The sequence below is a fragment of the Neolamprologus brichardi genome, chromosome 6 (genome assembly GCF_056152115.1).
Source record: "Neolamprologus brichardi isolate AB-2024 chromosome 6, ASM5615211v1, whole genome shotgun sequence".
Lineage (NCBI taxonomy): Eukaryota > Metazoa > Chordata > Actinopteri > Cichliformes > Cichlidae > Neolamprologus > Neolamprologus brichardi.
The window spans coordinates 25,733,130-25,747,298 of NC_142109.1; positions in this window are offsets into that span (position 1 = coordinate 25,733,130).

The following is a 14,169-nucleotide window of genomic DNA, read 5'->3' on the forward strand; positions in this document are numbered from 1 at the left end:
TCATTGTGACATTTAAAGTCTTCTGTACACAGGCTGTGGTATTGACATGCAGCTGCTAACATGAAAATCTGTCAGCTGTCCCATGGAATAGAGGGTTAAAAATGATAATGGAAAAGATTGTGTTTGTCAGCTATAATATGTTTGTTGGCCCTCAGGTCATACAAAGACAAGAAATACGGGAAAAAGCCTAAAGGGTTTCATAGCAGTGGTGCAGTCTAAGATCCTTATGAGGATTTAATTCAATTTTTTGCTTCGACATTTGAACTTTTGTGGGGGGGTTTTCTCCTTTTTTAAACCAAATATTTGACACATTATGGGAAAAAGTCTTTTCCTTGCCCTTTGGAATAGTAGCAATTCCTCACTAAACCACAAAACCTTTACCCAACATTTTCCATTGTGTCCAAATGGTAAAACATTTCAGTGTGGACAAACAAAGCAGAGTCACAAAACTATAGAAAAAATGTCAATTATTATGTATGGATCCTACATTTATTTTTTATTATCCTCTGGATATCCTCTGTTGCCTCACACCAAGAAGGTCCTGCGTCAAATCCACCATCTGACCGGTGCCTTTCTGTGTGGAGTTGCATGTTCTCTCCGTGTTTGCATGGGTTCTCTCCAGGTGCTCCTTCCTCCCACCACCCAGGTGGGGGTGAGGGTAGGGATGCACCGATACCGATACTGGTATCGGGTATCGGGGCCGGTACTGTAAAATGTGTGTGTACTCGTAAAAGTTAACCGATACCATGAACCGATACTAACTTATTTCATTAATCAGAGGGTGGCTTGTCATTTTTGTTGTAGTTTTTCAGATTGGCCATTAGGGGGACATCCCACGCTAAACAGGTACAGGGTTAGAGGAGTCAGACTGGCAGCTCCAGATAAAAAAAGAGAAACTGGAGGCTGCTGTAGCTAGGCTAAACAAAATGTCAGCAGTGTGGACCGGAACAGCCAACTTTAACTCAGGTTTTGGAAAAGTGATGAAAAATGTCAAGAGAAAATCCACGGGCAGTTAAAATAACAGAGGCTCTGACTCATTATATCGCTCTGGATGACCAGCCAATGCCAGTTGTGGAAAACATAGGTTAGCTCCGTCTTCTCAGCATACTCGAGCTGCGATATGAAATTCCCAGCCGCCCATACATCAGGGAGATAATGGTGCCAAAACTTTCTGAAGAGGTAAAGACAAGCAGTGTGTGCGCGATGTCAGTCCTTGGTTTAACGGCACAGTGGACTGATGATCCACGGGCAGATGATGAGTTTGTTCGTCAATGCCAAATACTTTTGTGTGTTTACAATATGGACACTCTGCAACAATTTAAAAGTTTATTTTATTCTCAAACCTAATTTGTATTTATTTTATTCCAAACAGAAGTGTTCATTTATTATTCTGAAAGCTCGAGACAGTGGCAATAGTTCAGTGATATTTTGTTAAATTACAATGTGGAGACTCTGCAATAATTTAACAGAAGTGCTTATTTTTCACTTGAAATTTTTTTGTGGTCATTTTTATTAAGATATTATTTATTATCGGCAGAGAATGAAATAAAACCTGTCTTCCAATTCATTGCGTGTGTGTGTGTGTGTGTGTGTGTGTGTGTGTGTGTGTGTGTGTGTGGTAGAAGTATCGGTTTTTGTACTCTGTATCGGCAAGTACTCAGATCCAAGTATCGGTTTGAAAAAATTGGTATCGTTGCATCCCTAGGTGAGGGTGAATGGTTATTGTCTGTGTTGGCCATGTGACAGGCTGATGGCCTGTCGGTGTACCCCGCCTCTCGCCTTATGGTAGCTGACCCTGCATCTCTGAATTCAATAAGTGGAAGAGAATGGATCAGACGGATGGATGGATACAAGCAGTGATTAGCATAAAAGTGTAAATTAAAATGCAGTACAATAAAATAAAAATTACATAAGTAAAATACATAAAATAAGTACATTAAATGTAATTAATGTAATTATACATTTACAGTAACTTCACAGTAAATAAAAAGATTACCAATTGCCGTAAATTCCACTTAGCAGCAGAATAATTTTTTGTTTTAAAAAGTGTTTATTTATATTTATAAATTTAATGTGAGCATTTTTATAGTAACTGGTTGCCAGGAAGTTACTGTAGAATTTACATCAACCTGTTTGCATATTGTTTGTTTTTTTTTAAACTTCTCACCAAACACATGATTTTTTTTTTTCTTTTTTCCTTCTGTTTTTAACACAAAAATCTAAACAGAACTGAACAACCTTAAAAATGTTTTGATACAATTTAGTGCAAGTCAAATATATCAGCTGGGTTTATTGTCTCTGTGGTATATTTACTCCCCTCCACCTGTATGGCTTTGGTTTGTACAAAGATAGTACATTTCGAACCAAAGTCTAATATGGATGTGCAGTTAGCAGTAAGTCATAAAAGCAAATCTGGAGTGTCTCAGCCAAGCATCAGCAAACAATCACTGTTCTCAGTTCATTTCCATTGAAAAAGAATGACTCAAAAAAAGATTCATTCGCATTCAAAAAACCAAAAGATGGGTGTTCCAGTAGCTGAAATTGATCTATTTCAGAAGTTTTTTCTAATTAGTTTTGTAACTTTTAGTTTTTATTTATTCTATTCAGCATCTGTTTATCCTCCAGATCCAGATGTGGCTACTTTATTTTTCTGTTTCGTGTACTCTTTTCTCAGTCCTCCTGCCTGTAACATGGAAATACAACTTAGTGGGCCACCTTGAAGGATGTCTGACTCCCTAAAATACATCTGGCAGGAGAAAGAACCAAGGCTGTTTAGGGGGTCGTGTGTTTTGTTTTGCTTTTCACTCTTGATGTATCACAAAAAGCTTGGCAACAAATTATAACACAAAAAATACTGAAAAAATAATAATTCCACTTCAACTCATGATGAAGATTAATAATTGACTGCAACACATTGTAATACCAATTGCCATCTAAATGGAAAATAAAGATTTTGCTGTAACTTTGTAGATCATTGCTAGCACAATGTGTGACTACTGCTGCTCAGAGGCTATACATAAATAACAGATGTAGCTTCCGAGTCTGAAAAGTGAAGCTAATAAAGAAGTGCATTAGACCTGCTTTTTTTAAATGGCCAACATGGAGAAAATACCTTGTTGCAAACTAAATGTAGCTGTGTATAAGTCTATAGGAAATCCCCCTTCTCTTCCCTTGATGCACATCTTCAGTAACCATTTTCTTGAGGACTTTATGGGCTCAACACTGGCTGCGATCTACAGGTTGCAAACACAGAGAGTTACACAACAAGCAGAAACACCAGCAGTTTTGACAACGGCACTTAGAAAGTAGGTGGGGACATGAATTGTCCCTCATTTTCTTGTTTAGTTCGAGCCCATGCTCATCTTACAGCAAGACTTCATTAACCAATGTGTGTGACAGACTAGTGCAACACCCTCTGGCTTACACTCAAAGTTACAGCAGATCATGAGTCTCAAGGTTTAACACTGATCCCAAACAATTAAATTAGAAGACCTAATGTTAAAGGTAACTTTGAATAGCATTAGTAGTAGTAGTAGTAGTAGTAGTAGTAGTAGTAGTATTTTCTCTTTTTATAGTGATATAAAGCAATTGTGCAGTGGTAATCTGATATCGTGAGAGCCTTAATTCAAGCATATGCTATCAAATAAACTCCTACAATAGACTGGTACACTATCCAAGTTATACCGCCCCTTGTTCCCTGTGACAGCTGAGACAGGTTCCAGTCCAAGCTGTTAAGAAAGTGAATAGATGGTCTTCACATATATACCAGCCATGCACATTTTGTGATCGTGTCTGTGCATTTTCAGCTTATTTTATGTTATTTTCCACCATAATTGACACACAAATTGGTTAAGGTTCATATAAGGTGTGAAATAACACACGAGAACCAAAATATATGCTGTGTGCAATAATATGCAAAGAAAACACAGGTGCAATGTCATGATACCAAACCTGCGATATCGTCTTTCAAATTTCACGCTGAGGCATATTAAATGAGTGATGCTGCCAGTAACTGTAGCGGCACGGTAAGCCTTAGTGTGAGACTGTTTGTACTGGGCACCTGTTGGGTATGAATTTACCACCGCAGGGCTACAGCTCCTATAAGTGCGTGTTCTTTGCTAATGTGGCTGTTTAAACAAAGTGCTCTCAGGCAGTATACACACAAACAGCAACAACGTCTGACATGTGTTTGTGAGTCATAGAAGAAAAACGCCTTTGAATGTGCAAGTAATGTTTAGTCATCTGCTTTGAAATACAGAGAATAGGTAGAGTAGGAAGGAATAAATTCCACCTTCACAAACCTAACATCTGCCTACAATATATAGCCTATCAAACCGTGTGCATTCTTTAAGCTATTCAGCAAAACCTGTATTCAAAGGAAATAATGCTTTGTTGCTCCTCCAGGAATTCAACTTGGGAAAATTCTTGTTATTGCTTCTTTTGCTCTCTGTTTCATTTTTCATTTCTCAGTGATAGCTAAAAGTGCCACAAATTGATTTAAAAAAAAAAAAAAAAAAAAAAAGAAGAAGATGGCTTATTTCATTTAAAGATGCACCAAGCTGTGAAAAGCTGTGGGAGGACTGGTCCCCTCTTTTTTTTTCTCTCTCAGCCTTTGTGCGTCATAACAACTTTTCCATTTAGGCGCAAAGCTTCTGAGTGATTTGTGTGGCGGTAGCTTTTTTACATAACAAGTATTTTTATTAGTATCACCTCTGTACACTTTGAGGAGATTGAGTGAAAAGGGTGGGCTGTAATGCCCGGAGCAAACACTAACCAGGAATAATCACCGATTCAGAGGGATGAATGGAACACAATGCATCAAGTGGCAAGCGGAAATTGCAAAGGCCAAAGCATCATATGATGAAACCATTTCTGTAAATTAGATATTTACTCATCTTTGGGAGAAAACCAGGAGACAGCAAATAGGTAGGGGCGAATGTAATGTGGATTCACAGCACAGTGCAGGCAGTAATAATGTCTAAATACGGACCAGACCTCAGGGTCTAGGTCGCACTAAACTGTGTGTTTTTGTAACCTAAAACACTGTAGCCATAACCAACAAATGACTGCCATTAATAAAAATAAACACTCCATTTTCTTCGTGTTTGGACTGCTAACCATTGGCACAGCATGTTCACGCCGGATCCAACTGTGAATAAATCAGAACACATAGCTCTGCCTTCCCTCTTGCTGTAATCATATTATAGACACATATCATGGGGTGAATGTAGTGTTGTCGCAAATCTAGAATTTTAGACATTTTATCAGCAGATCGTGGACATTTAAATGAAATTACGTGATGCACCACTTCATAATGGATGTTTTTGGAGCAGTTTCTAAGGTGTTATTTGAGTTTAGAAGTATTAACCCATTAGAAAACCAGTCAGTTGAATCTTCATGTTAAAGTTTAAACCTCCTGGCTGACAGACAGTTACGGAGGTATGGTGACAGGGACAATTTCACTTGCTTGTGTTTGTAATGTGGTGGCACATTACAAAAATCAGCACTTTATCCTGGCTTTAACTGTGAACAGATCTCCTGCTTCTGTAAACATCCTTTAATAGAACATAAAAGTATTTCAAAATGGCTTAGAAAATGTACAGTTTTATTGCTATAATAAATTAGATTTACTGTACAACAGTTGTGGTGGTTTGGGGATTCCCGGCAAAGGACCCAAACTCTGAAAGACGTGGATGGGGAGGGTGAAGCTTCTAAAGACTAGGAATGCGCTGTTTCACATGTGTAATGAGCACAAGTGCTTTGGGCGCAAATTCAGATGATCTTTCTGTTGTTTTTGCACACTACAAAACAAGTGCAACCAGCCACTCTATATTGTTAGAAAAAACCCAAATAGGTCTTAAGTGGTAGCAGAGCAGATGTCACCATTTGGCTTGGAATTTGCAAATTTTGGTCAGTTTAGTGCTTTTGCGATTTATTCTTTAATATTTATTTTGTTTTTTGTAGAGGGTCTAATAAAATTATTCCAAAAGCACTCTGTAGACTGAAGTTAGTAACCAAAAAATATTTGAAGCACGCCGGTTAAAGCCAGGGTAGCACTGGCATCCATTGATAGTGAGTGGCAGTAATATAAAGGGGTTTATCTTAAAAGAATATATTTTATTTTTACTGCAGTCAAGCTAAATGAAATGATTTAGTTGATCATCTAAAGAACAACAGAACCAGAGACCCAGTCATGAAGCATACTAGCACCCACACAGATAGGAACACATTCAGTCACGCTAACAAAAACATTCCCCACACATCATAATAACACAATGAACTCAATCAAGACTTCATAAAAACACACTATTGCACCGTTGCTGACAATAGTGAGACCTGGCTGCTGTCCTTCGTTCCGTTTATTTTATGACAGACAGACTTTCCTCCGAGTAAACACCGCAATCTTTTTTTCAATCAAATATCACCGCACGCCATCCCTGATGAAGATTCCTCCACATCCTCCTATGCCCAATTTTATTTGCTTTTTGGATACCCACTTTTTTCTCATCACAGCTGCTCCAAATATCAATAAAAAGCTTAATTATCATCTTTTTGGAGCTATCCTGTGTAACCCACTATTGCCTGTTGTTATTTTTTCACTTCATCAGATTTAGTACGCTAAAATGCTGCAATAATATTGTGCAGCTCATGGATGTTTCTGTTTGCATCTCCCCAGTGTTGCATCAGAATGTTCATCATCCCCTTGTGATGGGAGAATGGATGGAAAGCCTTTGGGAGGTCTCTGAAATTACTCACAATGTCCTTCACATTGAATTTCTCTTCCCTCCACCAAAAACAGCACCAACTACCTGCCTGTTGTTTGTGCATGTATATTTATATGTACGATGAGAAGTGACTCCAAAATGTTTCTGGCGCTTTGTCTCTTATCCCCCCACCCTGCCTATCGTCTGAGTTGTTGTTTTCATTTTTGTGCTACAAGTTCCCACTTGGTCAAATCGTCACAGGGGAGGAGAGGTCACCAGATACAAGAGGGGGAGAAGGAGGAGGAGGAGAGAAGATGGAGAGGATGAGTAATGACAGGAAAAGGATAAATGAGTGCAGGAAGGGGGAAATAGATAATGAAAATGAAGAAAAGAGAATAGAATAGAAAAGAACAAAAGGAAAGGAAAGGAGAAAAGAAGGATGAGGGGCTTTTTTAAGGGGGGGGCAACAGAGAAAACAGAAATGGATGGGAATGTAAAGAGGGAAAAGGTGGGGTAAAAAAAAAATCCAAAACTGGGACAGAAGAAGGAAGAAGTGAAATGAAATGAAAAAAAAAAACCCAAAAAATTAAAAGGAAAATGAGAGAAGAGGCAGTAGAGCGGGGGGGTGCAGATCCAGAATAAGCTTGGATGTTTATCGTTAATCCCCTCAGGAAGGGTGAAATCTTGTGAGAACTGACTACTGTGGAACCCTGGACAGACTCCATGTGGAGAGAGCAAGAGGCACCACACACACACACACACACACACACACACACACACACACACACACACACACACACACACACAGCAGGGTGCTAAGTGATGAGGACTGAGAACTGTTACGCAGCAGCTCACCCCCTGCTAATTCAAAGTCCATTTTGACAGCTGAGATATTGATTGAAATGAACATGTTTAGTGGCAGTTTTATTAAGGCATTAAGTCATAAGACATAGATCTTCCTATCTGTCAAGATGTTAATGATGCATTACAGTGAATGATAACCACAATGTAAACATCTGCTCACTGAGCTCAATCGACTTCTCAGGAGAAGCCTGGAGAGATCCTGACATGTTTTATGAAACAGAGACAAAAGGTGCTGAACTGTTTCCCATGCATTCGAAATATGAAGACATGCATTTTGACCATCGAAACTCGCTGTTCTTGACTAATTCCCAACAGCATGCTGAGAGCACTACTTTGATGTGTTATTATTTCTCCTACATGTTATGGGAGATTGATGTCTGTATTTCCCTCAGACAACTCCCCCACGGCTTGAGTAATTCCCCCAGAAACAAACAAAAACCAAAAAAACGTGATGAGGAAAGAGTGCAAGACTGTGCCAGATGTAATCCTCCCCAAAGCGTAGCTCTCACTCCTTTTTTCTTTTCCAAGCCAATGCTGACTAGCTGACTAGTGCAATCGAAACAACTGATCATCCCATCAGTATTCACAGCCAGGCCCTATCCCTACTGCTGTCTACCTCTCTGCTGGCCACATGAAGCCATTTTTTGTCACATCTTCCATATTCTGCATCTCTTTTTGAGCTCTACGCCAGCTCCCACCTAAAAGGTTTGATGAATTAAATAATTAAATAATGGAATAAATGAGCAGAAAGCAGCAGAAAGTCTGTCGTGACAACTGTACGTGTTTTTGTTGGGCATTTTGCAGTTTCCTTCGAAGCATATCCACATGGGATGGGAAGGGAAGAGGCAGATGGAGGAGAGGTTAAAGGGGAAATACAATGAGTAGGATTCGAAACAGATCTGGAAAGCAAATCTCTAGTACTGCAGAAGACCTCTACAGCACCTGCTGTGTAAGGAGTGCTAAGAAAATCTTTAAAGACACTATAGGCCCTGGACATCATTTGTTCAGGCAGTTTAGAACTAAGAATGAATGCACAAATAGACTGAAACAACTTATCTCAAAAGCTGTAGTACTAAAGCCGAGTCATCGTCAGTCTGGTAGGAAGAGTTATGTACCTTATTTTCTGTGCAATATTTTAGGTTCATATATACATATTTTTCTTTTATTTATGTTAAACATGTTTGTGAAGCTTATTTTATTTGGTCATAAAAAATGGAAACATGGTATCTAACCAAATACATATTCCTCCTGGCATTGTGCAGGCTTCCAGAAACACTGTAGGGAAACTTGCATGGATATTAAACAGATTTCTAGGAGATCTTGTTTTCGTCTGTGCAATATTGCTAAATTTTGAGAGATGCTGAAAAACTATTGCATGCACTTGTTACTTTTAGGCTGGACAACTGTAATTCATTATTATCAGGCTGTTCTGAAAGCTCCCGGAAAGCTATCAAAATGCTGTGGCAAGAGTACTAACAGAGCACTCAATACCAGAAAGAAAAATCACATTTCTCCCTTACTGGCTTCTCTCCATTGGCTCCTTGTTAAAGCCACAATTGAATTTAAAATTCTTGTCCTCACATCCAAAGTGTTGAATAATCAATTTCTTAAAAAACTCATAGTACACTCATAAATATCCTAACTGAGCACTTCACCAGTGCAGGCTTACTTGTGGTTCCTGGTGTTTCTAAAAGTTGAATGGGAGTTAGAGCCTTTAACTTTCAGGCCCTTCACCTGCAGAACCAGTTCCCAGTTTAGGTCTGGGAGACATTTCCACTATTTAAGTAAGACGTTACTCTTTCCTTTTAGGTAAAGATTATACTTTGGGCTATACTATTGACCTTAAACCATTTCTGAGTTATGCTGTCATTGGCTGTGGCTGCTGGGGGGTGTACCGAGCGTTTCTTCTACACTTACTTCCTTTCAATCCTGATGTGTTTATACGCCTCTTCTGTCTACTTACTCCAGCAGTTTGAGTTTTGTTCTTGTCTCTCAATGATAAGATGTCTCTCAATCTCCCTTTTTGTGTTCTCTTCTGCTCAGAACCCAACCAGCCACAACAGATGGGCTTAGTGCTGCCAGAGCTCTCCTCTTCCTGTCAGAAGGGAGTTCTTTCTCCCTACTTTTACTATTGCCATTTTCTCCATTATACTGTAGGAAATTAAACTTACAGCAGAAAGGAGGACACTATTGCCATAAACTGGTGCTATATAAACAAAATGTAATTTTTGGTTGCCTTGGGTTTGAAGCAGGAGTTTGGAATTGCTAGCAGGTTTTTGCCTCAGGATTTCAAGATTTGACGCCATCTGGAGAACTACATTTGGGCTATGCAATTTTCTCTAAATGTTTGATTATCTTTTTGGCATTTAAAAACTGAGGCTAATTTATTATAATTCTTGTTTATTGCAACTGTTTCCAGCTAGAAATAACTTTGGGTCCACTGAAATTTGTTTTGCAATCACACTGATCTCTTCCCAAAATGTTAATCTGGTACTTATGAATAACAGATCCTGCAAAGTAGATGTCTCCAGGACCAGCTTTTGCCATGATGATACAGGCAAACGAACAGACAGACAGACTTACAAATGGTAATGTGAATGGTTATTATGTGGCTCCCTGCTGATTTGTTCGGGGAGCAATTTTAAGGCTGACCTTTGTTGGGAAAGGAGGCTATGAATTCAGTGACACTGTTTAAAAAGCCTTTCAGGTGTGAGTCAACCTTAGCAGCGATCATAGAGGAAAATTACTGAAATTTACTTGCGTCAGTGGTTTTATTTTGTTTTGTCATTGTTGTTTTTCCCTGTGAGGTTAAAAGACTGTTGTGTAACTGAAAGCTGTCTCCTTTTACTGCAGCACTACGTACAGTGAATATATCAGGTTTTCTGAGCAATCCCTTGTGCTCTCTTTGATAAATAATATCCTGTTATTTCAAGTGTGCAGCGCAATCTAAAGTGCTGCAACAAGCCTGTCTTATCACTTCATTTAAAGGAACAATGTCTACATGGTAGCAAAGTCCAGCCGTTGCCACATTTACCTTAATACAACAAAGGAATATTTATCTCTTACATGATTTTTCTTGACTAATTATGTTTCATATTTCACATAACAAATATTTACTGGGGGACTTTAAAGCTTGGCTTGTGAGTAGGCCAAGCACTCTCAGAAAGAAGCCATGCTTTTTTGTTTTCTAAAAGTTTAAAGGACACAGCCGGAGATTCACTATGTTTGGGTTGAAGGGAAAAGATGAAGGCAATCAGTCAGTGTGATTTGCTGCTGCTCTATTATGGGATGTTTCAATATACAGCTGTTTATGTCATGACTTTTTCAATTTTGCACCATATCCCAGGGGTTCCAGACCCATATTCCCTGACTGATCCACTGTTTAATGTATACACTGCTTGTCTCAGCCTTCTCATTTGCTGGGAATGTTCCAGAGAGAATACCAGTGGTTTTCTTCCATTTGTGTTTGCCAGCGACATAACCCAATTCACCTATAAATATGGGCTATCATGTCCATTTTCCATGCCTGAGCCGCAGACTAATTTACCACTGGCATTGATATGAAAGATGAGCCTTTTGTCTCAGGGAAATAGGATTATTCTCATTGATGGGAAGAGGCAGAATCACATCTGCTTAGACAAAAAAAAAAGGCTGTCGTATGAGAAGATGGCAGCCTGAATACAGTTTGGGCAGAATGCAACCAGGGCAGAGCTTTTATTGTAGAGATCTGAAGATCGTCTTGTACAAAACGGAGCAGGAGGTTTTGGCATGTAGATGAGAAGGACTCCCACCAAGGTACCCTGTGTACTCACTTCTCTCCCTTTTGCCAGTTTCCTAAATACACATATACCTGCTGCATGTAAAACTTTGGCAATGATCTCTGTTAGCTGTTTATTTTCATAATTTCAAATAATCTTGGGAGTTTACTTGCTCACTTTTATTGCTCTTGTGTCTTTTTTCTTCTCCTCATTATATCTCTTCCACCTGTCTCACATGAAGCAAATGAGATCTAGGTCGTAACACCCACATATCAGATCATCTACACCATTTGGATACATGCTCACTGGCACAGCCCTTTTTTCTGTTAATTGCCTATAATGTGGTTCTTTTTCTGGGATTTGCAAGCTTCCTGCTTAAACCGCACATAAAATGCCATGCTTCTGAATTACTCATAATTACCACGCAGTAGCATGTCTCCTATTCTCTGGACTGTATTTCCTGAGAGCACTTATGGAGAAACACAGCTTGAGTTTTACAGGCATGGATATAGGTGGGTAAGAATGGGTGAGTCAAAGGATGAGTTCAATTCAATTTTATTTATATAGCGCACAACAGTTACTTCATCATGCTTTGTATTGTAAGGTAAAGAACTTACAATAATACAGGGAGTGGAAAAGAAAAAAACTTCCTTATAACAGGAAGAAACTTCCAGCAGAACATGTCTGTGAAGGTTCTCAGTCATCCAGGTCATTGTAGTCAAAGGAGCTTGCAAAGAAAAGCGTCTGGACTTCTTTAAGTTACTTGAAGACATTTCACCTCTCATCCGAGAAGCTTCTTCAGTTCTAAGGTCAAATGGTGGAGAAGTCCCAGATATAAACCTAGTGGGAGTGTCCCCCCACAGAGGGACAAAAGGACCCTCTTGGGCAAATACCCGAGATTGGTTCTTCCAGCAGAACCAATCTCGGGTATTTGCCACGACGGGTTGGGGGTGAGTGGATTGAGAAAGGACAGAGACATGCTGTGAAAGAGCGGATAAGCAGAAGAAGATGGATGGACGGATGGACGGATGGATTTTGCCACGTTTGCATAAAAACTTTATTATAGTGGAAGGACTGTCTCTGTATGTCAGTCAGTTATGATTAAACCACATTAACTAACACTATCTGTTCAATAAAACAATAATAAATAACATGCAGTATGATGATGATGATGCAGGATGTGAAGCATGTGTCACTGACTTAAAGACATGTTTCTGTCTGAATGTCAAATTTACACTCGGTTTTTGGTCTCTACCAACTTCTAAGGGAGATATCTGGGTTTTACACTGATAAATCTTCCAGTTTTTCTCAACGTCTTGTTGCCAAATGTGTCTCTCAGCCTTGTGGCAATAAGAAGTTACTGGACAGAAGGCTTTTAGAGCAGGTCCAGAGAAAATAGCTGCCTTCTGGATCTGAAAACTGATGAGATTTAGGGAAGCTGCGGATTTAGGTTCATTGCGTTATTCCTTGTGTCATTATTCTCACACTGCTTTATGAGCCAAGTTGTGGATTCAGATTTAACTCCAATTGGTATTAGAAGCCCTAGCATTCATTGATAAAGAGAAAGGATGATGCACCAGTAGGGGCTACTACTTTAGTTTTTTCTTTTTCGTAAAAATTCTCTTTTCTGCATAAATCTACCAAATGTTTAACTTCAATAATTGAAATTTCAATTGAACTACATCATAGATACTGGGTTCAAAGAAACCCATGGGTACAGTTTACAGCCCTGTTGCAAAATGAAGCAAGCTTGAAGGTATCATAAACTCTCAAATATTACAACTTGCAGTCAGAAGAAGCCCATCCAGGAACTCTGTCTGGTTCTAATCAGCGAAATTCTGTTATTTTACTAACCTGTACTAACTGGCAGCTCTTCGCGTCTGTGTGTTGCACAATCTGCTGGAGTCCAGAAACCAATGTGTGACTTCTCAGCACCTACATTTATATCCAATCTATGTTTAAACTGTATCTTTCTAAGGAAATAGTAAAATAATCATGTGACTTGGCGCCAAAACTACAGAACAGCTTACCACCCTCTCTTCACACCTTAAAAAAATTGCTTAAAAGTCATCTGTTCAAAGTCGTGTGTGTGTGTGTGTGTGTGTGTGTGTGTGTGTGGTTCATGTGCGTTCATTTTGTCCTTGGACAATTTGTTTTTTATTGATACTTCTCTAAAGTACTTTTGTAGCTAGTTTTTACTTTAACATAAAGGTTCAAATGCTTACTATTAAAACAGTTAAGTGACAACATTTGTTACCCTCAGAGTGAGAACAAGCTAAAAAGAGTGACTGCATTTGCAACCTGAACTTCTTTCATCAACACTATAAAGTAATTGTGCTGTAACTTCAAAATAAGAAAATGTTCATCCACGTTTCCTTCCCAGTTATTGTGATTATAAAAGCTGCCTAAAACACATGCTATTAACTTACAATCATGGTACCATGAAAAAAAAAGATCAAACATGTCCAAATTTATACTGCACATAAAAAGCTGCTATTCATGAACCGACTGCTTTCATTAAGTCATCGTTATTAAGGCCTGCAGCAATGAAACAGCAGAGTGCTCAGGTATAATCTCCTTCAAACGCCCACCGGCCTGTCCATCAGGACACACTAGACAGTCATTATAGACACTACAGCAACCTACTTCAAATGCCCTCTCTGCCTCCCATTCACTCTGCTGTTCCCGTGTCACCATACAGATATTCTTCTCGGCTGTCAATCACTCATGGAGAGATGGGAATTTCCAGCACAAAGACCTTAAATAATGGTGAGAGAGAGATCGGCTATTTGTTGCTTTTGTAGGTGATAATTAGCGAGCCGCACAGTTCGCGCGGGGCTGGA